Raw genomic sequence first — 26,639 nt, forward strand, 5'->3', positions numbered from 1 at the left:
AGCCTCTCTCTCTCTCTATCTCACCTGGCTTCATTGGAAAGCATGAAATAAACAGATCAAAAAATGACACACACAACGGAAAAACATCTTTTTACCCAAAGAGGATTACAGGGGTGGTGTTGAAGTTACGCCAAGTATCAGAATACAAATGTTTGAGAGCATCTGCGGTGTGAAAGATGTATCTCACATCAGATATGTTTATCATTGTTTGGGGCTTTCCAACCTTCTGTTCAGCTAATCTGGTATAGTGATATAGCTGTCATTTTGGAGAGGAAGATCTAGAGGCCCTGTGTGATTCCCCAGTCCCCTCTTCTGTGGGTGGACATTTGCAATGGGTAGATCAGCATCCCACAACTAACTATTTTTGTCTGTCTGTGTATTTCTGTCTCTCTCACTCTCAATGCCCTTACTTCCTCCCCCAATTCTGTCTTCCCTCTTCCTACTCTTTTCTCCCTTTTTTCTACAGTTCTATTTAACATAGGTATATAAAATGACTATACATAATATAATTCCATACGTAATAGCTATTATAAAATTGGCCTAAATTTCCCCTCAAATTATATGAAACTAGCTAGAATATAAATATATTAAAGATTTAAATTAAAGTATAAAATCTTAGAGTTTAAAATATTTTGGTATATATGAAGATAGGCCATTCTTTGTGTGGACAAATATAGTTTATTTGAAATGTATGTTTGTTAGACAGTAGTTTATAAGGTACTGCTACAAATACTACTGTTTAGTTTACTGAAGTGAGCTGTGTATGCACTAAAGATAATGGTCCTAATACAGATTTTTATTGAAGATGCTCTGTTTTGTTTTTTTATAAATGAGTTCCTGACTAACATTTTCCCCAAATTAAGATCTTTGTTTCTAAGCATAATCTGGTAAGCTTTAAGGGGTTTTTAAACAAATACTGTGGCAAAAGAATGCATAGTTAAGATAAAAAAAAACTATACTGCAAGTCCTGATCACTTTAATGCTATCAATCAAGGTGGTAAAGATATCAGTAGGACTAAAACAGAAATCTCATCAAAAACTCCTGTGGAAAATATGGTAACTCCATGGAGAAGCATAAATTACTTCGAAAGTGTTCACTTTTCTGCTCCTTTATTCCAGAGAACAATGTAAGTAGAATAAGTAAGATTACTTTTAGTTTTTAATGATAAACACTTCTTAGAGTTTGATCCAAAGCCTTTCCATTGACTTCAATGGGATTTTGAATCAGACTCTAATGAGGATACAGAGACATATTTAAAGAATTCAGAGTTAAAAATTTGTACCTGGAAGACAAACAATTTATTCAAAATAATTCAGAAAATATTTTCCCAGTGAATGTTCCCCAAGTATTGTAGTGCAGTGGAAGCCATTGTAGTTAGTCTGTCGGTTGCTAATTTACCTACTGCAAAGCTCCATCATTTCCGTTCCAAGCAGCACTCTCACTTTGGCCTTCTGCAATTCTTAATCAGTAACTGACTAGTAAGGAATGGTCATAGACAAGAAATGATTGCTTTGCACCTAACAATTTGTGTCTCATACACAAGGAAACAGGCTCTACTGTCCCAGGTTGTTTCTTGAGCCATGATATAAAATAATCTTTATATTAAAAGGGCTTTTAATTCCCCCTGCTCCCTTTACATTTATATTCCTTTAAACAAATTTCCTCAGCTTACCAGCCATTTTGATGATCTTAACAGTAAGAACCATTTTTGATACATTGTGTGAATTCCTGCAAAGGGTACAAAAGGAGGCAATTACTATTTAATGCTCCTGTACCCATAAAAAATATACCACCCTGTGCATGTGGTGGGTTTTTTTTTTTTCTGTTTTTAAAAATTAAAATTGTTCGGAGCTGGATTGAAAATAGCATATCTTTGTTACTGTTTACACAGAAACCTGGAACAGCTAACCCACTTTCATATTTTATGGATAGTATTCCTGCCATTAATAATCACCTGTCATGAACATTGTTTTTCATCATTGCTGAAAGCATTTTTTCATTATCTAGAGGGCCTCAAAATTATTATAACTGTTTTGGCTGTTTTTGAAGTGTATTATATTTTTAGCTAAGATTTTTTTTCACATAACGGAAGTCAAATGATTGAAACCAAATTATGTTTCTTTGCCTCTCATTAGCTGAGTCTGTCCCAAGTGCTCAGGATGTCCAACACAAACTATTTAGACTTACCTTTTCTGAGAGAGTTGCATTTTTTTGTACTTTTTCTCCCTCAGCCTGTTTGGGGTGGGTAGAAATGTCTTATTTTCCTAACCTGAAAACTGGGATTTTCCTCAGAACTGCTCATAAGGGCTTATTAGGCATGTCTTTGCTTCAAGTCCCTTTCCATCTCTACTATCCCCTCCATTTGCCTACCATGCACAAAATAAATACTTCAAAGATGGCTATCTCACTTCCTGGCTGCACTAAAAATGTATAAGGATAAAATTTCTAGCCTTGTTGTTGTTGTTGTTGTTGTTGTTGTTTCTCCATGATTCTGCTCGTATTCAAGTGCAAAATAGCCATTACCCCACAATGTCACAGTAAAGTGAAATTGCAGGGGTGCAGAATGACCTGGTGGGAAATTTCTAGCAATATTTTGCAGAAAAATGTTCACTGCTTTCACAGATATAGTGGTAGGTAATGACTTGTTTAGATGTTCCCCCAGAATACCACAGTATGTTTACACCTTATGACCTACTTAAATTATATGCTCTTTTGGGGCAGGGACCATCCTTTTGTTCTGTGTATGTGCAATGCCTAGCGTAATGGGGATCTGATTGATGACTGAGGCTCTTATGCACTACCGCAATACAGATTGATTTTTTTTTTATTAATCAGTCTCCTTTTTCTATGTCCACGTTGTTGCATTGGCACCAGACTACTTTTTATATCAACTGTTAACAGGTATGTGCCAAAATTTAACAGTAGAAAAAAAATAAACAATTCAGTTTGTCATAAAGGTTGTCAAAGGATTCTAACAAACCTATGAAATCCACTTGGATATCAGTATATATGTAAAAAGAATTTACTGCCTTCAGGTATCTTGTGCGGGGCCAAATATAAAGTATAAAAGAAATCTGTAGTGGGATCTGTATAAGATTAAAAACTGGCCCTGTGGACTTGTGTCTGAAAATATACCTGCAAATGTACAACACATCATGCCAAAGAACAATCCTTTAAATATGCCTTATAAATCTACTCTGGTCTGAAAGACTGTAATGTATAACCTGAGAACAGATGTAAAGTACTATATTTAGTATGCAGTGGAAACAAAGCAGGATAAATTGTCTGAACTTGTAAGACTAATAATACCCATAAGAAGCAAACCTACATATACAAATCCATAGGGTCAAAGTCCTCCCTCAGATCCATCATTTCCACTGGAGTGGAAGTTGTTGTGTGCACAATCTAGGGTACAGTTTGGCGCAATGTCTCGGCCTTTTTTAAATACTCTTTTAGCTTCAGGTAATTGCTCCTAGTTATGCCATTGCTGATTAGAATACTTTAAATTAGAGGTGCACATTTGATAGAACTAGACTGAAGAAAGTTTTGAACAGTCATTGGTAAATATTTCTATCACACATCCATGAAGCAAGAAAGTCAGTAATTAGATTATACAAGATTAAACACATCTATAGATTTGGAGGCTAACTGTACAAAGAGATAGACTCATGCAGAGGATATAGAATTTGAGACTGTGATATGTTCATTCAGTACTTCCAAGACTGACTTCCTGAATTGCAGGTCCTTAAAAATAGTCTGTGAAAGGTTTAGGACAGTGGTTCTCAAGCCGGGGTACACAGAGGTCTTCCTGGGGGTACGTCCACTCATCTAGATATTTGCCTAGCTTTAAACAGTCTAAATAAAAAGCACTAGCGAGGTCAGTACAAACTAAAATTCATACAGACAATGATTTGTTCATACTACTCTAAATACTGTATCAGTGTTTCTCAACCCAGAGGGTCATGGGATGGGTTTAGGGGGGTTGCAAGTGCAGGGCTGGTATTAAGGTGTGGCAAGCAGGGCAACTGCCTGGGGCCCCATGCCACAGGGGGACCTGCAAAGCTAAATTACATGCTTCAGCCCCAGGGCTTGAGCCTGAGCCTGATCCCACCACCCAGGGCCCAAGCCGCAACCAGAGCCTCACCATCTGATACTGAAATCAGACTCCTGAAAGGGATACAGGAATCTGGAAAGGTTGAGAACCACTGGTTTAGGAAATGCTAGATAATATGAATGGATCTTCTCTCACAAACACTCTAGAAATTAGAGAGAGCCTTGAACTAAACTCTAGTTCCAACTGAAATCTAAATTCAGATGTGGATTTTTCAACACAGACCCACCTACAATGGAAATATACTGTGAAATAGAATGTACTTTGGGAATCTTCCCCCTCTCCCCCCAGATTGGCAGGTACTACAGGTTGGATTTAGTCTTTTGATTGGCTTCAGTTTTAACATACTACTAATCTATTGGACAAAGGCTCACATTGAGCATGATAATCAGATGTTTTAAAAAAATCACTATTTGCATATGATAGAAACCAGCTTTCTAAACTGCAGCTACCTGTCCTTTGAATACTAATATATCCACTGCAGTCTGGTCCAGTTTGTCTCTGAAATCATATAGTTGTCTAGAATTCTAACTCTGTGTATTGTCAGCAAACATTAAAACTTTGTAGCTCGCCATATGCCTTACATAATTCAGGATGCATTTAAAGATGAGAGCTAGTGATGTGTAGTACATTAAAGAATAGAGAATTTTCTTATTAGCAATATTTTGAGAATTATGTGAGCAACTTACTTAGTATAATACTTACATAATGTATTTATTACTCCTTTAATTCCATTTCTTAATCTTTCAGAGCAGGTTCCCATAATGGGTCTTACGTGAGAGGCTGAATAAACAAATCACTGCAAACTGGCCACTGTTTCTGCTTCCATCTCCAGCCCCATTTCCAAAGACTCGTTCTTCAGAATGAGGCCTGAAAGTCCACAAAGCTCTGCCACTGAGCTTACAAGACCAGTTTATAAGGCTTCACAGCTGGAAGTGTCTGCTAGAGATCGCCTCCCAGGACCACCCCACAACCACTGCATCCTTTAAAGGCATATGTGTTCCAAAACACTTGTCAATCTAACCACCAACACTCACCCCACCTCCTAGCCAAAAGCCTGGAGAAATTGCTACACCTTGCAGCATGCCCTGAAAATGAACACATTCATGCTGTGTTGGAGCAGCAGGATCAATTGAGTTCAAGGGCTTCTCGCTAAGAATGCCTTGCCTCCAGCCTCTTCATGTTTAACTGTGAAGGCTGTTACCTTAAGCACTTCAGCTGATCACTGCTGCTGCTGAGTCCCTTGAGGAGAGAAGTGATTTCTGAAGTGAATATTTAAATAAAGAAGATGAATATTTACTTAGATGCCCATAAAGCTGCACTGACTGAACAATACAAAAGTACTTCACGAATGGAAAAGCACATGGATGGAGAGTTGAAGAGTCTAATAGCTTTTCTGCATAATGAGTGCAGGTAGATTGGAAGAGGTAATGCATAGAGGATTCAGTTTTAAGTGTCATTTGTTATGCCAGTTTTCTGGCAACAGATGTTTGCTGCTTTAGGCACTAATTAAGACTTTACACCTTTGCTGTTTTATATTTTTTTAAGTATTTCTTACCACTTCTCTAGATCCTTAAACCGTATTTCAAGGGGAAATTAATACCCCTCTAGTGAGCTTTCCATCCTGAGTTTAAAAAAAACAAACAAAAAAAACCCACAATGAGCCTAATGCCATGATGCCAGCCAGGTGCTCCTCTTTCCCTTGCATCTACCACCACTTCACCTCAGAGAGGTGAAAGGATATTCAGAGGACGAAGAACAGTTAAAACCAAAGCTAAGAACCCACCATAGCAGCCCTGTGCTCAGTGTGTACCAAGGATACTCTCTTTAGGTCAATCTCAGCCCTGAACTTACAGGGAAACAAGACATTTCTTGTGGTAATCATGGTCCCAGTTCTGTGGGGTGAAAGGGGGGGGGGGTAAGAGGGACAAGGGGAATAATGAGAGAAAAGGAGGAAGCAGGAGGAGAAGAGTATCGAGAGAGGGGAAAAAAGATGAAGAAAAGGAATGTGATACTCTGTCTACGTAAGATTTAGTGAGGGAAATAGAAACACAGTTTGTACTTACAAGTGACTTACTTCAGGCCTTATTTCCTCAGCACCAGAAGTGAACACCTGATTGTGGGGTAAAAGGAAGCAATCTTCTGGTGGGAATAAGTAGAGGCAAAGGAAAGGAAGCAGGAAGGGATTTTAGGGTTCAAGAAGTATCCCTCCGCAGTCTATTCTGAGTTTTTATTTCCTTCCTCTGACACATCAGGGATGGTCACAGCTTAAGATGGGACATTGGTAGGCAGGGTCAGGGCTCTGAAGTTGTGCCTAGAATTCTGTCTTTCAGGTGCTTTGCTGGCTGGTTCTTGCTTACATGCTTTGGGTCTAACTGATCACCATATGTGCAGTCAGGAGGGAATTTTCCCCCAAATCAGATTGTCAGTGCCCTTCAGGGATTTTCACCTTCCTCTGCAGCGTGTGGGTGCAGGTCACTTGCCAGGATTATCTGGGTATATCTTGCTTAATCATTTCTCTGCCATTGTGGAGTCCTTGGGCATTGGTGCACCTCCTATTCTCTGCTTGTGAAAATAGTCTAGTCTTTTGTGGGCTGTAATACTTTGGCTTAGTTTGGGTTGTTGGGTTAAAGGGTGGTGGGTGGTGTTGGTAGCCTGTGATATACAAGGTCAGACTAGATGAAATGGTGGCCCCTTCTGGCCTTAAACTCTGATTCTGACAGCAAGTGAATAGGTGAGAGAATACTAAATGGACATGCTTGAAAATAGTAGGGATGGTGAGAGGATGGGGCAATTAGTTTTTTTTTTTTTTTTGCGGGGGGGGGGGAGGAGAAATCCAGCTCTAGAAATAAGGCAGGACTCAAGGCTGGAAACAGAAAATGGAAAAGAAGCTGGGGTTTTAGATATGGATTAGAATATTCAATAACTGGGCTGGGAATAATGTAAATATTTTCAAGCAGTTGTTCATGGTACTGTACTGGATTTAATTCAGAAAGTGAAGTGGGTAGTGGGGAATGAGAGCATGAGAGATATTTGGCAGATGAGGGGGAAATGTCTCTGCCCCCCAGCTGTCAAAACTCTCCATTTCAAACATCCCTTATCCCCACCAAATCATCTATTCTGAGTGCAAACACTACCCCATGACAGTTGTTCCGTTGCTCCACTTTGAAAAATTGTGTGTGCATTTGGAGGGGAGAGATAGCAGATGTTCTTCCAGTCAAGCTGCAGAATCAATACCATGTGATATAGGTGACCAATCAAACACAAAAACAGTGAACAGTCAAAGATGCAGTTACAGTGTGGGGGGAGGGAGGGAACAGGCTGAAATACATTCTCATAAAATGTTAGAACAATTCTGGATAATGAATACATGAGAAAAATTGAAGTCTGAGCAATCTGTGGACAGAAAAAATGGACTAAATTTGTCAAAAACATCCATTGGCTATTAATAGTTTGCCTGGCTTTACCACTAGTGAGGCAACCTCTGATGGCAACGAGGGCTGAGCCTCGCACCTTTCAAGTGCTTATTGCTAAGCCTTGATAAAAACTTTGCTGCAGAAATCAAGGCGCTTACTGAATAGACAGAAAGAAGGTTATATCCTCTGAGCTTGACATCAAAGGAAAATATTTTACCGTCTCTGTAATACATGAAGAAAATGAAGGAAGTTGGATCCCCAAGCTAAACATTAAGCAGAGTATCTCCTTCCTTTTATCAGATTAATCTCTCATGCATGAGACTGCCAAATCCAGGGCCTGTATCTCAGGGTCTGAATACCCTGTTTGATAAAGGTACAGAACCTGAACCAGGTCTTGGCTAGAGGTGTGTGCTGGGCTGGGGGTGAGGATGGGGAAGGGAGAGCGGGACAGGGAGACATCTACCTATACCTTTTCTACCATGTGTAGTGGGATAACCTCAGGAAACAACTGTTAAAGAGCTGGCTGAGGAGCTCCCTGGGACATTAATGTTGACTTTCAATAAGTCTTGTAATACCAGAGAAGTTCCAGGAGAATGGAACAAAGTTAAGGTAATGCCATTATTTTAAAAGAGTAAACCGTATGACATCTATCCTGGTCAAGATAATGAAGGGGCTGATATGGGATTCAATTAGTAAATAATTGAAGGAAGGTAGTAATGAATTCATGTCAATCTACATGGGTGTATGGTAGATAGTTCTTGTCAGACTAACTTGAGCTCTTTAATCTTTTTTTGATGAGATTACCAGTTTGGCTGATAAAGCTAATATTGTTGATGTAATATACTTAGAATTTTGTAAGTCATTTGACTTGATAGCACATAACATTTTGATTACAAAACTATAACAATACAAAATTAACATGGCACATTAAATGGATGAAAAGTTGACTAATAGGTCTCAATGTGATTGTAAACAGGGAATCATCAAATGGGTGTATTTCTAGTGGGGTCCTGCAGGCAGGGCCGGCTTTATGAACTGTGGGGCCCGATTCAAATACCCGGCGGCGGTCCGGGTCTTCGGCGGCATTTTGGCAGCGGGAGGTCCGCTCCGGGTCTTCCGTGGCACCAAAGGACCCCCCGCCGCCAAAGTGCCGCCGAAGATCCGGAGCAGACCCCGTGCCACCGAAGACCCGGAGCGGACTGCCACCGGGTAAGTAAAAAAAAAATTTTAAAGGCGCCTAAGGCACGGGGCCCTCTTAGGTGCGGGGCCCGATTCGGGGGAATCGGCCTAAAGCCGGCCCTGCCTGCAGGGATCAGTATTTTTGTTCCTACACTGTTTAAATCTTTTATTAATGGCCTGGAAGAAAACATGAAATCACTGATAAAGTTTGTAGATGACACACTGATTGTGGGAGTGGTGAATAATGAAGAGGACTGGTCACTAATACAGAGTGATCTAGAACACTTGGTAAGCTGGGTGCAAGCAAACAATATTTGTTTTAATATGGCTAAATGTAAATGTATACATCTAGGAACAAAGAATGTACAAGGGTCGTAGTAGATTCTCCATGACTGACCAATGAAAATTGGATGTTTTTTCTAAAAGATCTGCTTTAGGAATTATTTTGGGGAAGTTCTGTGGCCTGTTATACAGGAGGTTGGACTAGATTATCACAATGGTCCTTCTGGCTTGGAATCTATGAAAAAGTTGTTTCCATGCTTAACTACCCTGACTGTTAAAAATTTGCACCTTACTTGCAGTCTGAATTTGTCTAGCTTCAGTTCCAGCCATTGACTCTTGTTATACCGTTCTCTATTAAACTGAAGATTCTATTATCAAACTTTTTTATTCCCCATCATTGTACTTATAAACTGTAATCAAGTCAGTCCTTAACCTTTTCTTTGTTAAGCTAAATAGATCAAGCTCCTTGAGTCTGTTGCTATAAGGCATGTTTTCCAATCCTTTAATTGTTCTTGTGGGTCTTCTCTGAACGCTTTCCAATTCATCAACATTATTCTTGATCAGAGGACACCAGAATGGACACAGCATTCCAGCAGTGATCACACCAGGGCCAAATACAGAGGTAAAATAACCTTCCTACTCCTACTTGATAGTCCCCTGTTTATACATCCAAGGCTCACATTAGCCATTTTGATCACAGCATCATACTTGGAGCTCATGTTTGGCTGATTATCCACCATGACCCTCAGTCTTTTTCAGAGTCACTGCTTCCCCCATCCTGTAAGTATGGCCCACGTTCTTTGTTCCTAAATGTATGACTTTACATATTAAAATGCATACTGTTTGCTTGTGCCCAGCTTACCAAGTGATCCAAATCACTCTGCATCAGTGACTGTCCTCTTCATAATTTACCACTCCCCCAACTTTCTATCATGTGCAAATTTTATAGTAATGATTGTATGCTTCCTTCCTGGTTATTGATTAAAAACTGTTGAATAGTGTAGGGCCAAGAACTGATCCCCCAAAATTACATTTTGACACCCATCAGTTAGTTAGTTATTAATTAATTTAACGTGTGCCAGGTTGAATTTTGCATCATTCTAGTTTTTTTTAATCAAAATGTTGTGTGGTACCATGTCAAATGCCTTACATTTACTCTAATGTAAACCTGCAATTGACCCAAGCTATTGAGAAAGTCGACCATCTCCCCAGATTTATATTTATATTATTGTCAACTTGCTTCCATTTGTTATATTTTGGTGGTTTTTATAGCTTTGTTTTTATAGCTGCCTTCACTTCCATTCTAAGCTAGGTTGATTTTCTTAATCAGTGTGGCCATCTTTCTTGATTGTGGCTTTTTGGATATCTAGTAAAATGACCTTAAACAATTCCAAATTATAATTTAATTTTTTTCTGTTAAATTCTCTCTACCAACTGATTTAGCTTAATTGTTTTCAGCTTTATGAAATTGGCCCCTTTAAAGCATCAAGTGTACATATATTACTGCTCTGGACTTTATTCTGTTTGCATATAACAAATGTGATCAAGTCATAGAATATCAGGGTTGGAAGGAACCTCAGGAGGTCATCTAGTCCAACCCCCTGCTCAAAGCAGGACCAATTCCCAACTGAATCATCCCAGCCAGGGCTTTGTCAAGCCTGACCTTAAAAACCTCTAAGGAAGGAGATTCCACCACCTCCCTAGGTAACCCATTCCAGTGCTTCACTACCCTCCCAGTGAAAGTTTTTTCCTTATATCCAACCTAAACCTCCCCCACTGAAACTTGAGACCATTACTCCTTGTTCTGTCATCTGGTACTACTGAGAACAGTCTAGATCCATCCTCTTTGGAACCCCCTTTCAGGTAGTTGAAAGCAGCTATTAAATCCCCCCTCATTCTTCTCTTCTGCAGACTAAACAATCCCAGTTCTCTCACTCTCCTCATAAGTCATGTGCTCCAGCCCCCTAATCATTTTTGTTGCCCTCCGCTGGACTCTTTCCAATTTTTCCACATCCTTCTTGTAGTTTGGGGCCCAAAACTGGACACAGTACTCCAGATGAGGCCTCACCAATGTCGAATAGAGGGGAATGATCACGTCCCTTGATCTGCTGGCAATGCCCCTACTTATACAGCCCAGTCATAATCACTTGTAGCTAAACTACCACTATTTAGTTCTGTGATTAAGTCCTCTTTCTCTGTCAAGATGATGATTAATATAGAATTCCCACATGATCAATGCAACATTTTTTTGAGGTAGTAAATTTTCATCTATAATAAGAAATTCTGAGGCTGTGTTACATCGTTAATCATGTAACCCTTCTGCCCATCTAAGTTGGCAGCAACAAGGGCCGGGTTCTGTATCTAGGGGTTCCATTTCAATAACGCAATGCAAAACCGGCACGAGCCCCCACCCAGTGACCTGGGACAATTACATACCACCCCCTGGGTGCCTCTAAGAGGCAATACTTCCCCTCTCGCAAGCACGGAGTCTGAGGGCACGTCTTCACTACCCGCCGGATCGGCGGGTAGCAATCGGTCTATCGGGGATCGACTTACCGCGTCTAGTGAAGATGCGATAAAATCGATCCCTGATGGCTCTACCGTCGACTCCGGAAATCCACCGCGAAAAGAGGCGGTACCGGAGTTGACGGCGGCGCGGCAGGGGTCGACTTGCCGCCGTCCTCACAGCCAGGTAAGTCGACCTAAAATACGCCACTTCAGCTACGCTATTCACGTAGCTGAAGTTGCGTATCTTAGGTCGACCCCCCGCTGTAGTGTAGACCTAGCCTGAGTGTAGCAGAAGATGTTTAATAACATGAGGTAAACGACATCAGCATTAAATTGGAAAAACACCACAAACAGGATTCATAACACAAACCATGAGCAAAAACCCACCCCAGCAAATTGGGCTGTGTCCTTTCCCTTTGGTTCTTGAATCCAGCAACCCAAAAATCACCCAAAGTCCCCAAAGTCTCTGTCCCTGGTCAGTGCAGCCCCAGAGTAAAAGGGGGGCATGCAGGGTATTAAGGGGCACCTTACGTGATCCAAGGCCGGCAGGCCGTCTCTCCATGGGGTTCCGCCGCAGCCTTCACCACGAGCCAGTCCACTTCCTGACGTCCCACGAACTGCACTGCTCTACGAGGTGCTCCGCTCACCGACCTGTGAGCTGCTCCAGCCGTCCCCGCAAACAGCTCCGCTCGCCGTTCCTTGGGCCGCTCCAACCGGCCCCGCAAGGCTCATCGCCGTTCGCTGCTCCTCCAGTCGTCCCCACAAATTGCTCCGCCAGCTGCTTAGCAATATAGCTTCAGACTCCCCCACTAGTTAACACAGCACTCAGTGATCTCGGCTCTTAATAACTTTAGCTCTTTTGTGATTTCAGTTTTTAGCAATTTCAGCTCATAGTAGGGGAGCCCCAGTGCTGGTGCACCATTGGCCCAAAGTGAATTCAGCTCAGCAGCCTGTAACTAGACTCCTAATGGAATCAAAGTTAGCCCTGATGTTCAACAGTGGAGAGAGGAGGTGGTGCAATTGGTGTTTCAAACCCTCAGAGGGGGCCCATACCATCAGGTACAAATACCTGTCCCCATCCTCTCTCAATTCACTGGGTTTTGTAACCCATGCCCCTTGTCAAGCAAGTGCTACTTAGGTAATGGTGAAGGACTCACTCAGTCCTTCTGTCATACAACAGTTCCACTGGCCTTGATTCACAGAATCAGGGTAACAAAACTTTATTCTTCCTGCCCCAATAACAGAGAAACTGGGGATCCCACACCAGCCAAAGTAACCACTTTCAGTTGCTGTTGTTTCATGCCAGGCAAGTGGGTGTGCCTATGCAACAAGATCAGCCCCTGAGTTCTTTTCCACACTCGCCATAATTCACCACCAGATGTCAGGGTAGAGCTCATCCTGACTCTGCTTACAATCACAAGACTCAGCTTTTTAAAGAGAACTTTGTTTTTTCTGGGAATCCAAAATTATTCTATAGGAGCTTCTTGCAGACCAAGACATTCCCAGTGACTAACTACAGGCCAGCCTCATCTTGCAGCAGCAGCAACAGCACACCCGCGGAACATTCCAGCCCCTGCAAGAGCTCACTCACCATCCCCCACCTATTCTTACAGAGACAGATCCTATTTCTCTTACTAAGGAATTTATATCATATTCAAAATTATTGCTAATATAAACAATATGAACCTATTTCTAAAAAAAGACCTTCAGCATATGTTACTCAGACTGCTATTCCCCAAGATAACGCTGTTTTTCCCCTACACATTATAAGTAGGTGCTTAAGAAGCCAGTCATTCTGTTCCCTAGTGTGATTTGGTGGTCTGTAGCAGACACCACCTAGGACCCCATCTTGTGCTTTATCTGCTAGGCCATTGAATCATAAATATTCAGGATAATTTTCTTCCAAGTTGTCAGTGACTCAGAAACAGGTAATGCCATTTTTGGCAGAGAGTACCACTCCCCTTCCCCTCTTGCCCACTCAGTCCTTCCTAAATAGGACCTATTATCAGTTATTTTAACGTTCCAATCATGTGAATCATCCCGGCATAAATCTGAACACATTCTATGCAAATGAGGCAAGATCTTCCCTAATTCCTTATTTTTTTTCAGACAAACCAAGCTTAAAGGAGACAGAGCTTTAATTCAGCAAAGAATATACTATCTGTCTTGTTTTGTCCTTGCTGGTTAACAATAGTCTTGTGAAAAGCTACTGTGGGCAATAAGGAAGCAGTTTGAAAACTTCTAATAATGGAGTAAAACTTTTTTCTATATAATGCCAGTTAATTGCAAAGAAAATCAAATGCTTTTGTTTAAAGAGCTCATTTGACTCCTATTAAGATACATATTGAATAGCTTTCTGCATTAGCTGAATCTTGGATTTCTGTTATGTCTGATTTGTGCCAGGCTCCACAGCATTAAGCAGATTTAAACCTGGAAGTTTAAGGTTAGTTAGGGATTTTTATAGTATGGGAGAATTCACCAGCAGTGCCATAAAGCTGGCTCTTTGCTGTTCTTCTGTGTGCTCTGATGTAAGGGGTGTAAGCTGTAATGCTCCACTTCAGCAGTCCCCAACTGGTGTCCAGGACCCTGTGCCCATAGCCAACTAGCAGGCTGTTCTAAACTATGCTGGCTCCTTTGTCTCCCTTCAAGCCTATTGCTTATTTGGCACAGCTGAGAATCTGGGTCTATTTTTAAAGATTTAGAAAACATAACTGTAAATATGTTCCATCAGAAATCCATAGGATTATATATTTGTTTAGTCATATAATTTTATAATATAAGTTGTTGTTGAAATTAGATTTCAGATCCTCTTCTAGCTGCTTCTTGCACCTCAGGGAAAAACAAGGATTCCCCTGATGTAGGTGCAGTGAAGGAAGGGATAGCAGTAGAGGGGTCTGGAGAACATGGCATGCGGGATGGTCCTAGGTCTACCGGATGGCTATAGATGGCACAATTTAGAGGGCTATTTCATTCTCCAGACAGCCTCAGGAGGACTTGGGGAGTTTGGATTTCAGTACAAAGGGGGTCAGTTTAGAATTTAGGTCTTTCTTTCTAGAAGACCTGGAAACTTATTATGCATTTCATAGTGCAGAAGCACATGATGGTTGAGATAGAATTTTCTTTCTTTACTTTTGTAGCTCTGTCATAAAGGTTACACTAACATCTTTTGACACCAGTTCAGGCACTCTGTATTTTTTACATTTATTTTTTATCAGCAAATATTGAAAGTATTGTAATAGCTATTTGTCTTACAAAGGCCTGATGTTAAGTAATAGAAGGAAAAAATTATATAAAACTTTTACTGTACTTCGTATTATTTCTGATGTATTTAGAAACAGCTTTTACTTTACAATGATCTGTTCTTGCATAGAATAAATACTGAGCTGGATTAAAGAAAGAGATTAGATAGTGAGTGAATTGCTATGGTTCACGGGTGTTATTTTGATGCTCGTTGCTAATATAGGGTCCTCTTTATGATCCAAAGCTTAGGTTTTTAATAACTACACCATGATATAAAACCCTTCTACATTTATTGTCTTAAGGATATGGGAAAATTCAAGTTACACAACCAGATGTTTCTTACACATTTTCTTAAATGGTAGAAGTATTAGCAAGGTTGAAACCAAACCATCTTCAGCTTATTTCCAAAGCTGTGATGTTTGTTAATTTTCCCAACCAATGGCAGGACAGATAAAAAAACAGAGAGAGAAGACAAAAGAAGAGGGGAAAGTGGAGGTGAGGATGGAAGCTTTGTTACAGTCAGAAGTAGGTGGGTGTTTTGCTGTTAAATGAAGCAAGCTGGCACCTTCCTTGAGCTTGCAGGAAGCTTTGGGCACCCCAGGTGCTAGCACTAAAATAACATCTCAACAATCCATAAACCATCACAACACAATCACTATGTAATCTGTCATTAGGAATTTTTAAGCAAATGTTCTTTGGTTGTATTCCTATCCCTTTCAAATTGGCTTTTGGCAATCTTTCTAGCAAATGATTTTCCTGCCAAGAATGTCCACCAAAAGGGAGTTCTATTAATCCAGTCAGGGAACAGAATTGTCACCTGTGAATTCCTTCAAAGGAATTCTGAATTTTGTCTGAATTTTGAATATCAGTTGCTCCCCATTAACTGTTCATGCACAACTTATAATAGACTATGAGCTCCTTGAGGCAGGGACTGGTTTTTTTTTTTTTTTTGTATTTGTATTTTGTATGTTCTGTATCTGTACAGCACCTAGCACTACAGTGTTCTGGTCCATGACTAGAACTCCAAAGTGCTGCGGTAATGCAAGCAGTAAATTATGATAATTCATTGAAATTATTCAGCAATTGTGAATCATGGCTAAATAGAAAATAATCATAATCTGTTTGTAGTACATTCATAAATAAAAAAAGAGGTAACCTTTGAGTACATTATTTGTTATAATTATTCTCCCTGCTCCACAGAATGCATTGCATTTGGAAATGTCCTGTGGAATCTCTTTAGAACTGGCCTCTGGAATCTCATTGCAATGAAGATTGAATCTCGACATGATGCTAAACAAAGGGTGATGGTGGTCAGCAACTCCCTTCTAAGGGGAACAGAGGCATCTATCCCGCCAGGGGCCCATATCTGAGACATTACAGAAGTATTGAAGAGGATCATCCAGCCCTCCGACTACTATCCCATGCTGCTCATCTTTGTGGGCACTAATGATACTGCAAGGTACGAACCTGAGCAGATAAGAAGTGACTTGAGGGCCCTGGGAATGATGGCAGGGGATGTTGGGGATGCAGGGGATGTTCTCATTGCCTCCGCCCCTACCATGGAGCTGAAGGATCAGAGAGATATTGGTATAGAAAGGTACAACTTGTTCAGGAGAGACAGGCAGGGAAAAAAGAGGAGGAGCTGTTGGCTTGTATATCAAAGATGTATACACTTGCATTGAGGTTGAAACAGATTTGGGGGCAGACCTGTTGAAAGTCTCTGGGTAAGGATAAAAGGGGTAAAAAGAAGGGTGATGTCATGGCAGGGGTCTACTATAGATCACCTAACCAGGAAGAAGCACTGGATGAGGCTTTTTTTAAACAACTAACAAAATCATCCAAAGGACAGGACAACCTGCTGATGAGGGACTTAGACCAATCATCTACTGGGAAAATAATACAGCAGGGCACAGATTATCCAACAAGTTCTTGGAATGCATTAGAGACAACTTTTGATTACAGACAGTGGAGAAAGCAACTAGGGGTGAGGCTGTTCTAGATTTGATTCTAACAAATAAGGAGGAAATGGTTGAGAATATGAAGGTGGAAGAGAGCTTGGGTGAAAGTGATCATGAAATGACAGAGTTCATGATTCTAAGGAATGGTAGGAGGGAAAACATCAGAATAAAGACAATGGACTTCAAGAAGGCAGACTTCAGGAAACTCAGAGAATTGGTGGGTAAGATCCCGTGGGAAGCAAGTCTAAGGGGGAAAAAAGATCTGGACAGTTGGCAGGTTTTAAAGAGACATTATTAAAGGCACAAGAGCAAAGCATAAGAAAGATATAAAGTACAGTAAGATCTCCTGATTTAACCAGGAGATCTTCAGTGATCTGAAACTGAGAAAAGAGTCATATGAAAAGTGGGGACTACATCAAATTACAAAGTATGAATATAAAAAAACCCCAAAGCATATAGAAACAAAATTAGAAAGGCCGAGGCACAAAATAAGATTAAATTAGCTAGGGACATAAAGGGTAACAAGAAAACATTTTACAAATATATTCGGAGCAAGAGGAAGACAAGAACAGGGTAGCCCCATTATTCAATGAGGAGATAAAGCCAACAACAGAAAATGCAGCAAAGGCTGAAGTCTTAAATGCCTTTTTTTTCCTGTTTGTTTTTCACCAAAAAGGTTAGCAGTGATCACATGAGTAACATAATGAACTTCAGTATAAATTGTATAGGATCCGAGTCTAAAATAGGGAAAGAACAAGTTAAGAATTCTTAGATAAGTTAGATGTCTTAAATTGTCAGGGCCTGATGAAATATATCCTAGAATACTTAAGGAACTGTCTGATGAGTCATTAGTGTTTATCTTTGAGAACTTGTGGAGGACAGGAGAGATCCCGGAGGACTGGAAAAGGGCAAATACAGTACCTATCTATAAAAAGGAGAATAAGGACATGCCAGGGAATTATAGACCAGTCAGCTACACTTTGGCTCCTGGAAAGAATGGAGCAAATAATCAATCAAATTGTAAGCACCTAGAAGATACAATAATGGGTAAGTAATGGTCAACATGGATTTGTGAATAACAAATCATGTCAAAACAATCTAATATCCTTCTTTGCCAGGGTAACACATCTTGTGGATGGGGGGAAGCAGTAGAGGTGATATATCTTGCCTTTAATAAGGCTTTTGATACTGTCTCACATGACTTTCTCATAAATCAACTAGGGAAATATAGCATAGATGAAACTACTAGAAGTTGTGGGCACAACTGGCTGGAAAACTGCACTCAGAGTAGTTATCAAAGATTCACAATCAAGTTTGAAGGGCATGTTGAGTGGGGTCCTGCAGGGATTTGTCTTGGGTCTCGTTCTATCAATATCTTCATAAATGATAATGCCATAGAGAGTATACTTATAAAGTTTGGGGATGATACCAACCAGTGAGGAGTTGCAAGTGCTTTAGATTAGAGAATTAGATTAGGATTAGAATTCAAAATGATCTTGACAGACTGGAGAAATGATCTGAAATCAACAGGATGAAATTCAAGAAGGACAAATGCAAATTACTACACTTAGGGTGGAATAATCAATTGTACACATATGAAATGGGAAATGACGGTCTCGGAAGTAGTATTGTGGTAGCTGAGTTGATCCCAGGATATTAGAGACACAAGTTGGATGAGGTAATTTTTTTTTATTGGACCAACTTCTGTTGGTGGCGGAGACAAGCTTTCGAGCTTGCACAGAGCTTTTCTTTACATCTGGGAAAGATACTCAGAGGGTCACAGCTAAGGTGGAACAGAATGTTTAGCATAAGTAGTTAACACCTACTCTAAGGGACCATTCAAGGTGAAGTGGCCTGATAACACTCTTGCAGTCATCAGACCAAAAAAGGGGAGTTAGTGGGTTACAGATTCTTGTAACATGACATAAATCCAATGTCTTTATTAAAACCTTGATTTTTAGTATCTAGCGAAGTTATGAATTTAAGCTTCTAAGGTCATCTTTTGAAAGCCGTGTGAATGTTCCCTTTGAGTTCTAGGGAAAGTTTGATGGATGGGTGGTGATAGTTGAAGATGTGGTTAAAATCTGTGAGGGACTTTAGGTCATTTGTCCTAAACTTATCCATTTCATCCTCGCCCATAACAATTTTACATTCAACAACTAATACCTTGCTGAAACTATGGGAATAGCTATGGGTAGTAGGATGGCTTCCCAGTAAGCCAGCCTCTTCATGGGCCACCTTACATCATTGGTTTTGTGGTACATTTATTTATCTCAGATACACTGATTATATTTTCATCCCCTGGACAGATGACCTAATGTCTCTTATAGATTTCCACCACAACTTCAACCATCACCCATCCATCAAACACTCTCTAGAACACTCCCGCACCAGGATCAACTTCCTGAATGCCATGATCAGCTTCAACAATGGAACCCTACAATCAACTATACATAAGTAACAAGTCATTTACAGATCCAGTAACCAATCCAAACACACCAAGAAATCTGTTATCTACCGCCAGGCCCACAGATACCACAAAATATGCTCCAGGGAGAAAGTCTGCTGTACACACTCAAAAATACCTTCATCAAACAAGGACACTCCACCACATCATGGAATGGGCCACCCAAATACCCCAAGAGAACCTGCTTCAATATATAAAAACAATCCATTGGACCACACATTCCTAGATGTCACCTACCACCCCACACTGGAACCCATATGTGATTTCATTAAACAATGACAACACATACTCAATGGGACCACATCCTGAAATATATCTTTCCCAAACCCCTTCTTTTGTCTTTCAAACAACTCCCCAGCCTCTCTAAGTTCATCATCAGAAGCAAGCTCCTCACAAACCAGGACCCACCCTCTCAAAACAGCACCAGACCTGCCATAAGAAGAGATGCAAAACCTGCCAACATATTTCCACTGCTACTCTGATCAACACCCCTCCACAGCACACCAGTCAAGGCCATACATATGCCTGTCACAATATGTGGTGTACCTCATCCAGGGCACTAAATGCCACAATAACAACTATGTGGGTGAAATCACTAGGCTCTTGAATGAACTCACACAGAAAAATGATATGACAAAAACACCATGTCCCCTGTGGGTCAACACTTTTCACAAAACAATCACTCCTTATCTGACCTCTCAGTCCTCGTCCTCAAAGGAAATCTGCCTAACACCTTCAAAAATTAAGCCTGGGAGCTTAAATTCATAACTTTGCTAGACACTAAAAATCATGGTTTTAAGTCATAAATCCAATGTCTTTATTACAAGAATCTATAACCCACTAACCACCCTTTTTTGTCCTATGACTGGGTGTTAATGGGCCACTTCACCTTGAATGGTCCTTAGAATATGTGTCAACTACTCATGCTAAACATTTTGTTTCAGGTTGTATTTAACTGTCACCCTCTGTGTACCTTTTCCTGGGCCTGAAGAAGAGGTTGATGCGGCTTGAAAGCTTGTCTCTTTCACCAGCAGAAATTGGTCCAATAAAAGGTATTACCTCACCTACCTAGTCTCTCCAGGGGTTACAGTGAATCACAAAGTAAATGAGTCAACAATGTAATACTGTTGGAAGAAAAAGCAAACATCATTCTGGGATGTATCAGCAGGAGTGTTGTATGTAAGACACAAGAAGTAATTCTTCCACTCTACTCAGCACTGATAAGGTCTCAACTGTAATATTGTGTCCAGTTCTGGACACCACACTTTGGGAAAGATGTGAACAAACTGGAGAAAGTCCAGAGAAGAGCAACAAAAATGATTAAAGGCCTAGAAAACATGACCTAAGAGGAAAGATTGAAAAAATTGGATTTGTTTAGTCTGGAGAAGAGAAGACTTGTGGGGGCTCTGATAACATTCTTCAAGTATGTGAAAGGTAGTTATAAAGACGAGGGTAATAAATTGTTCTCCTTATCCACTGAGGATAGGACAAGAAGTAATGGGCTTAAATTGCAGCAAGGGAGATTTAGGTTAGACATTAGGGAAAACTTGCTAATTGTAAGGGTAGTTAAGCATTAGAACAGTGATTCTCAGACCTCAGTGGTTCAGGAGCCAAATTAGTGATCAGCATTACTCAAAAGAGCTACAGTAGTGTGAATTCATTGTTTCATTTACTATAGTACTATATATTCATATTTAAACGGTATGACGGGGAAATATTTAGTTGTAAATCTCATTCTCACAGCAAAATGACTGACCAAGTGTTATTTTATCAACTACAGTTGGTTAATAACATAGTTAAAGCATCTTGATTGGCTAATAACTTAGATTGGTTAATTAAATCACAGTGTTTTAATATCCTGTGCTGCAAAACAGGAGACACATTAAAGAGCTACTTGCTGCTCACAAGCCTCAGTCTGAGTCTGCACTAGAACAAATTACCTAGGGAGGTTGTTGAATCTGTCCCTGGAGGCTTTTTAGAATGGGTTATACAAACATCTATCTGGGATGGTCTAGATAATACTAAGTCCTACTTCAGTACAGGGGACCGGACTAGGTGACCTGTTAAGGTCCCTTACAGTTCTACATTTCTATGGTTTTATGATGTGACACAATTCCTCTGGGCAACAGAGGAAAGAAGCCACATTTTCCTGTCAGCCCTTGTGTCCAATGATGTTTGTGTTAGCTGTGAAGAAAGGATTTTGCTTTCTTTACTGGCCACAAATAATGCATAGTGATAGCACCCACCATGTGATGTAATGGGTGTGGACACACAATGGAGGAAAAGAATATTGAGGTGAATAAACTCTTTAATACTTATGCTCAAATTAGGAAAAGAGAGGGCATTGTAATGCTTGGGGCTTCCTCCTGCCAGAAGTAAAGAATTTAACCCTTAAAGCTGGCAGGTAAGGAAGTCCTACTATTAGCACTAATGCAAAGTACATTAGTGCATTGTGTCACGAAATCGTGACACTCAGCACTTCAGGATTAAAATTTAAAGGTAATGTTTTCATTTCATAGGTCTATATTTAACTTTATTACACAGTTCACTCTGCCTAAAATTTGGCTTCCATGTGAAGATTTCTCCTGTTTTAGCTTCCATTTGATGCCTCATACAGTACCAGGGCCGGCTCTAACTTTTTTGCCGCCCCAAGCACAAAAAAAAGCAGCGCCGCTCTGCCGAAACAACCCCCCCCCCGAACGCCGCCCTGCCCCGCTGAAACAAACAAACAAAAAACCCGAGCGCCACCCCAGCACCCGAAGATTGGCTGCCCCTTACAAGGTGCCACCCCAAGCACGTGCTTGGTCAGCTGGTACCTGGAGTCAGCCCTGTACAGTAGATTTGCATGAAAAGAAGTTGGAATACATTAAAGCAGCAAGGCTTATTTTTAACTGAATTTAAGGAACTTAATTTGACTGGACAATATTCCTATGTTGTCTACCACAAACTGCCTATAAAGCTTTTTACATTCCTGAATAGGGCTGGTCATATTATTCATTAGGGGTGCGGATGGGTGTTTTTTAAACATACGGAGTCCTCTTTCTTGTTTGCAGATGGTTCAAAATCTGATCTAGACATGTGAAATTAACTGACTCAGGTGAAGAGGCAACAGTGTCCAGGAAATCTAGATCATGTTGATTCATTTGCTTATACAAACTTGAACAGAGAAATGGAGAATTCTGTGATGAGAGTTTTGAGCAAAAAAGACTTGGGCACAAGTTAGTGTCTTCAGTCCTTTGGGGGAGCTGTAATATTCTTGTTTCATTATTTTCCTTTGTTCATAAGTATTCTTTTAAATCTTACAAGCCATGTGCCTAAGTCGATTTCACCAGCCAGGCCTTTGGTGCAATCAAACCACTGATCTCCAAAACTGTCTCTTTTCACTTGTTCTCCTTTGCTAGCATGAAGCCTTGTATTAACCTTTGCAAATGTGCTTTTTTGTTGTTGTTTTTTCTTTAAGTCTCACCTAAGTCATCCTAAAATCTGTGGAGATAACTTAATGAATGTGGGATATTTGACTGTACTGATTACCTCCAGAACTGGGGTTGAACTGGGGAAACAAAAGGTAGTGGTACCTTTCTAATCTCCACCCGCATTAGCTCCAACCACTTGAGACAACAAAATGAGACCGAGCAATGAGATTATACATGATCTCTGGGCCCTGCTGGGATTCTTGGTCTTGCCTGCCCCTCAAAGGGGCTCAGATGCCTTGCTGAGTTCCTTGACCTTGGCTCTTTCTTCACTGGGGAAAAAAATAAATAAATGGTAATATTGTTCTAAATCTTGTGGTGCCAAAATGAGCTGTCACTCACAGTGTACAGTGTAGATCTTCTAATATGATACTTCCTTTCTTTTCTTTCATCCTTCGGTCAGCAGTGAAATAGTTGACATTTAAAATAAGCTGGCATCTGAGCTAACATCCATTGAAATGAATGGCCCAATCACACCCTCAGAATTATTGTTTCAGGCTCTCTGTAGATGCAGATGGGCATTGCTGTATCGGTTATACTCAATTCACATTTTAAAGGTGTCTCATAACCGTAACATGTAAGTATGACCTACCATTATGCACTGGCCGAATTCAAACTCTTCACCAGTATATGGGGGTGTTTCCCAGAATGACATTGGCTGCAAAAGTCAAAAAGGGAAGGAGAGAAGGGCTGCCTACATGCATTAGGTCTCCTTGAACAGGGAAGGGGAGAGGGAATAGTCACTCTGTCCAGAATTGTCACGGTTTGGATTATTGTGTGAATTTCCCACCAGTACTACTTTGAGTTAGAGTTGCTGTGCATGGATATAGCAAGAAGACTGCAGCTTAAAGGTTTGAAAGAAGGCTGGGTAACCAAGTATCTAGTTGATACACATGACTTCTGCCACCTCTCCCACACTACTTTGTTGAAATGGTTTGCCCTGCTTCTGAGCAACATAAAATATACATACAATTTATGTAACTTCTGTCATTATGAGCAGTTCAATTGCCATAAATTTACAGGTGATTTGCAAGCTATAGATTAAGACATGGATCCTGCCCTGCTGAATTGAAAATCTAGCAATGATATTAAATAGGAGAAGGGATACTATAGTCTGAAAAGAACTATTGTTATAGAAATTTCTTTTAAAATACAAATTTCTTCTCCCAAGGTTAGACAGTTCTCCACTATCTTTTCCCTTTTCCCTTTCTTGCACTTCCTTCAATTTTCTCAACTACATATTACAGTGGATATAATGGTATGAAATTTCAAAAGTGACCAGCGATTTTTGAGTGCCTTATCTGTTGAGTGTCTAACCTGGAATGCCATAAAAGGGCCTGATTTTTTCAGAAAAGGCTGAAAATCAGATCATGTTAAGTTGCCTCAAATGAGGCACCCAGTATTGAAGCATATAGGTCAACATTCTATTCTCTCTATTTACTTTTTGGATCAATTAGAATCAGAGTATAAGTAAGCTCACAAGCTAGCCTGTTCTCCTAAGATTTTCAGCTGTATCTCCAGAGATTTGGCTAAGTTTAGAAATGTATTTGAATTTTTGGATATTATTTGAACCAAACATTTTGGAATTTCCCCATCGGCTACTGTAGAGTACTGTGTAAAACTAATCGCAGAACCCAAAATATAATGTAAAACCAAGAAAAAGCTGTGAAATAAATTCAAACTGATGTAAGCTGCCAAGGAAATGACAAAGAGGCAAAGGACAGACTAAATTTTTTTGACAAAAAAAAAAAAGACGAATGAAAGATATAGGGCTGTGAAAGAACCTTCTGCACTATGTCCTGGATCTGCTCTGTCCTTCTGTTTGTAATGAAATCTCCTCTGGCAGAGTTTGTGAAGGAAATTGGATTTCACAAAAAATATAAGAAGTGAAGTAGAAGAGAAAGTGGAATCACCATAAATCGTTTCTCTCTCTCTTCATAGCCTCTTCAGCTATGGAGCAAGACAAACTTCTTCATTTTTTTTCTTCAGATAGTGTGGTTTTCTTAGTTTAAATTTTAAATGTTAACAGGTTAGGTAATCCATAATCTATAATGATTCCCCCATGGATAGTAATAGCAACTATATAACATGTTTTCCCAAACTACCCCCCATCCCATCTTCACTCACAAACCCCAAGGTCTGCATTATATTTTGCAATATTTTATCTATAACACAATAAATCTAACATGCAATAAAATTTTGCTGTCTTTGAATTCTCTTCTTATTGAGAGGTTGTACCCCTTTTTCTGATTATTCTTTAATGAAGGAGGATGTTTTGGTTAAACCATATAATAGTTAACCTTCAGAAATAAATTACATGACATACGATGGAGGGTCCAATAGCTGAGATGTATAAGAATAAATTATTCAGCGCTGTTAACTATTGAATAAAAAAACCCTTTTGTAAGGGATGGAAAGGAAATAACACTAATTAAAAATACCGAAGCAGATTGAGTTCATGAGCTTGATTGCAAAACAGTAATTCCCTACCCCCTCTCTGAAGTACACCAACTGTCACAATAGATGGTTGCTGATCTATAAATATTAGGCAGTCTGATTTTAATAGTATATGATTGAGCCCACATTTATTGGATTATTTCAACTCTACCAGCATTTCCATCTATCTTTCATGTTCTCCTGATTCAAAGTTAAAGCACTTCACAGTCCCAACAATCTAATATGATTTAGCTTTTAGTATGGATTAAATAAACAGAGGAAAATTTTTGATCTAGCAATTTCAACTGTTCATAATTTTAAAAGCACTGTAAGGATTTTCTTAAATTTGATCTGTTTTGTAGATTTCATTACTTCATAAAAATAAATCCAGTCTTTATCTCTTGGCTTTTCCTGGCTTCTGCATGTTTAATGGTGTAACCTTAACTTTCTCTAAGGCCTGGTCTACACTAGGGGGAGGATTGATCTAAGATACGCAACTTCAGCTATGAGAATAGCGTAGCTGAAGTGCACATATCTTAGATCGACTTAGAATCACTTACTTCACGGCCTCGCGGCGCGGGATCGACAGCCGCCACTCCCCCGTCTACTCCGCTTCCGCCTCTCGCCCTGGTGGAGTTCTGGAGTCGACGGCAGCGATTGGGGATCGATTTATCGCATCTACACTAGACCTGATAAATCTATCCCTGATAGATCGATCACTACCCGCCGATCCGGGTAGACGTACACTAAATGTCATTTTTTGTTTGAATTTTCTTCCCACCCCTTCCTTTCAAAGAAGATGAATTTCCACAATCTAAAACTATTTGGCTAGATACTATTCTGGAGCACCTGATTTGGCAAAGCCTTTACACATAGCTTATCTTTACACACGGTCAGGGCCGGCTCCAGGCAACAGCGAAGGAAGCAGGTGCCTGGCGCGACCAATAGAAAGGGGCAGCAGTCCGTCCGTTATTGGGGCGGCACTTCGGTGGCAGCTCAAGCCCTCCGCATTAGTCTTCGGCAGCAATTCAGCGGCGGGTCTGTCACTCCGTCTCTTCCTCTTCGGCGGCACTTCGGCGGCAGGAAAGCCTAGCAGTTGAGGGATGGCTGGGAAGCAGAATGAGTTGGCTGCTCTGATGTGAGACAACTGACCAGAGCAAGGCACTAACTCAAGGCAGTGCCCTGCCAGAGGCCCTTGCTAAGAGGCCTGCTCTGACCCATGTGGTTGGGTTGATTGTCTATCCACCAGCTCCTAGGTGCCAATGAAACAGGCTGTTGCTTCTAGGAGACCTCCTGTAACAACGGGGTTGAAGGCTAAGCTCAGTGAGCTCTATTGCTGTTTTTGGACTTGGACTAAGGGACTTTCTGACCCTGGAAGGGGTTGAATGCTTTCTTCAGCCAAGTCACTTCTAAAGTGGGTGCTTGTTGTGGGGAAGCTGAGGCAGAGGTGCTGCAGTGCTGGGTATTGCCATGAGGCATATTAGACATTCTAATCTCCACAGGGACTGAGGAGGATTGCTACACATGGCACAGGTACCTGGTTGCACATATGTAGTTCAGCATCTCTTTGC

This window comes from Emys orbicularis, chromosome 11 (genome assembly GCF_028017835.1).
Source record: "Emys orbicularis isolate rEmyOrb1 chromosome 11, rEmyOrb1.hap1, whole genome shotgun sequence".
Classification (NCBI taxonomy): Eukaryota; Metazoa; Chordata; order Testudines; family Emydidae; genus Emys; species Emys orbicularis.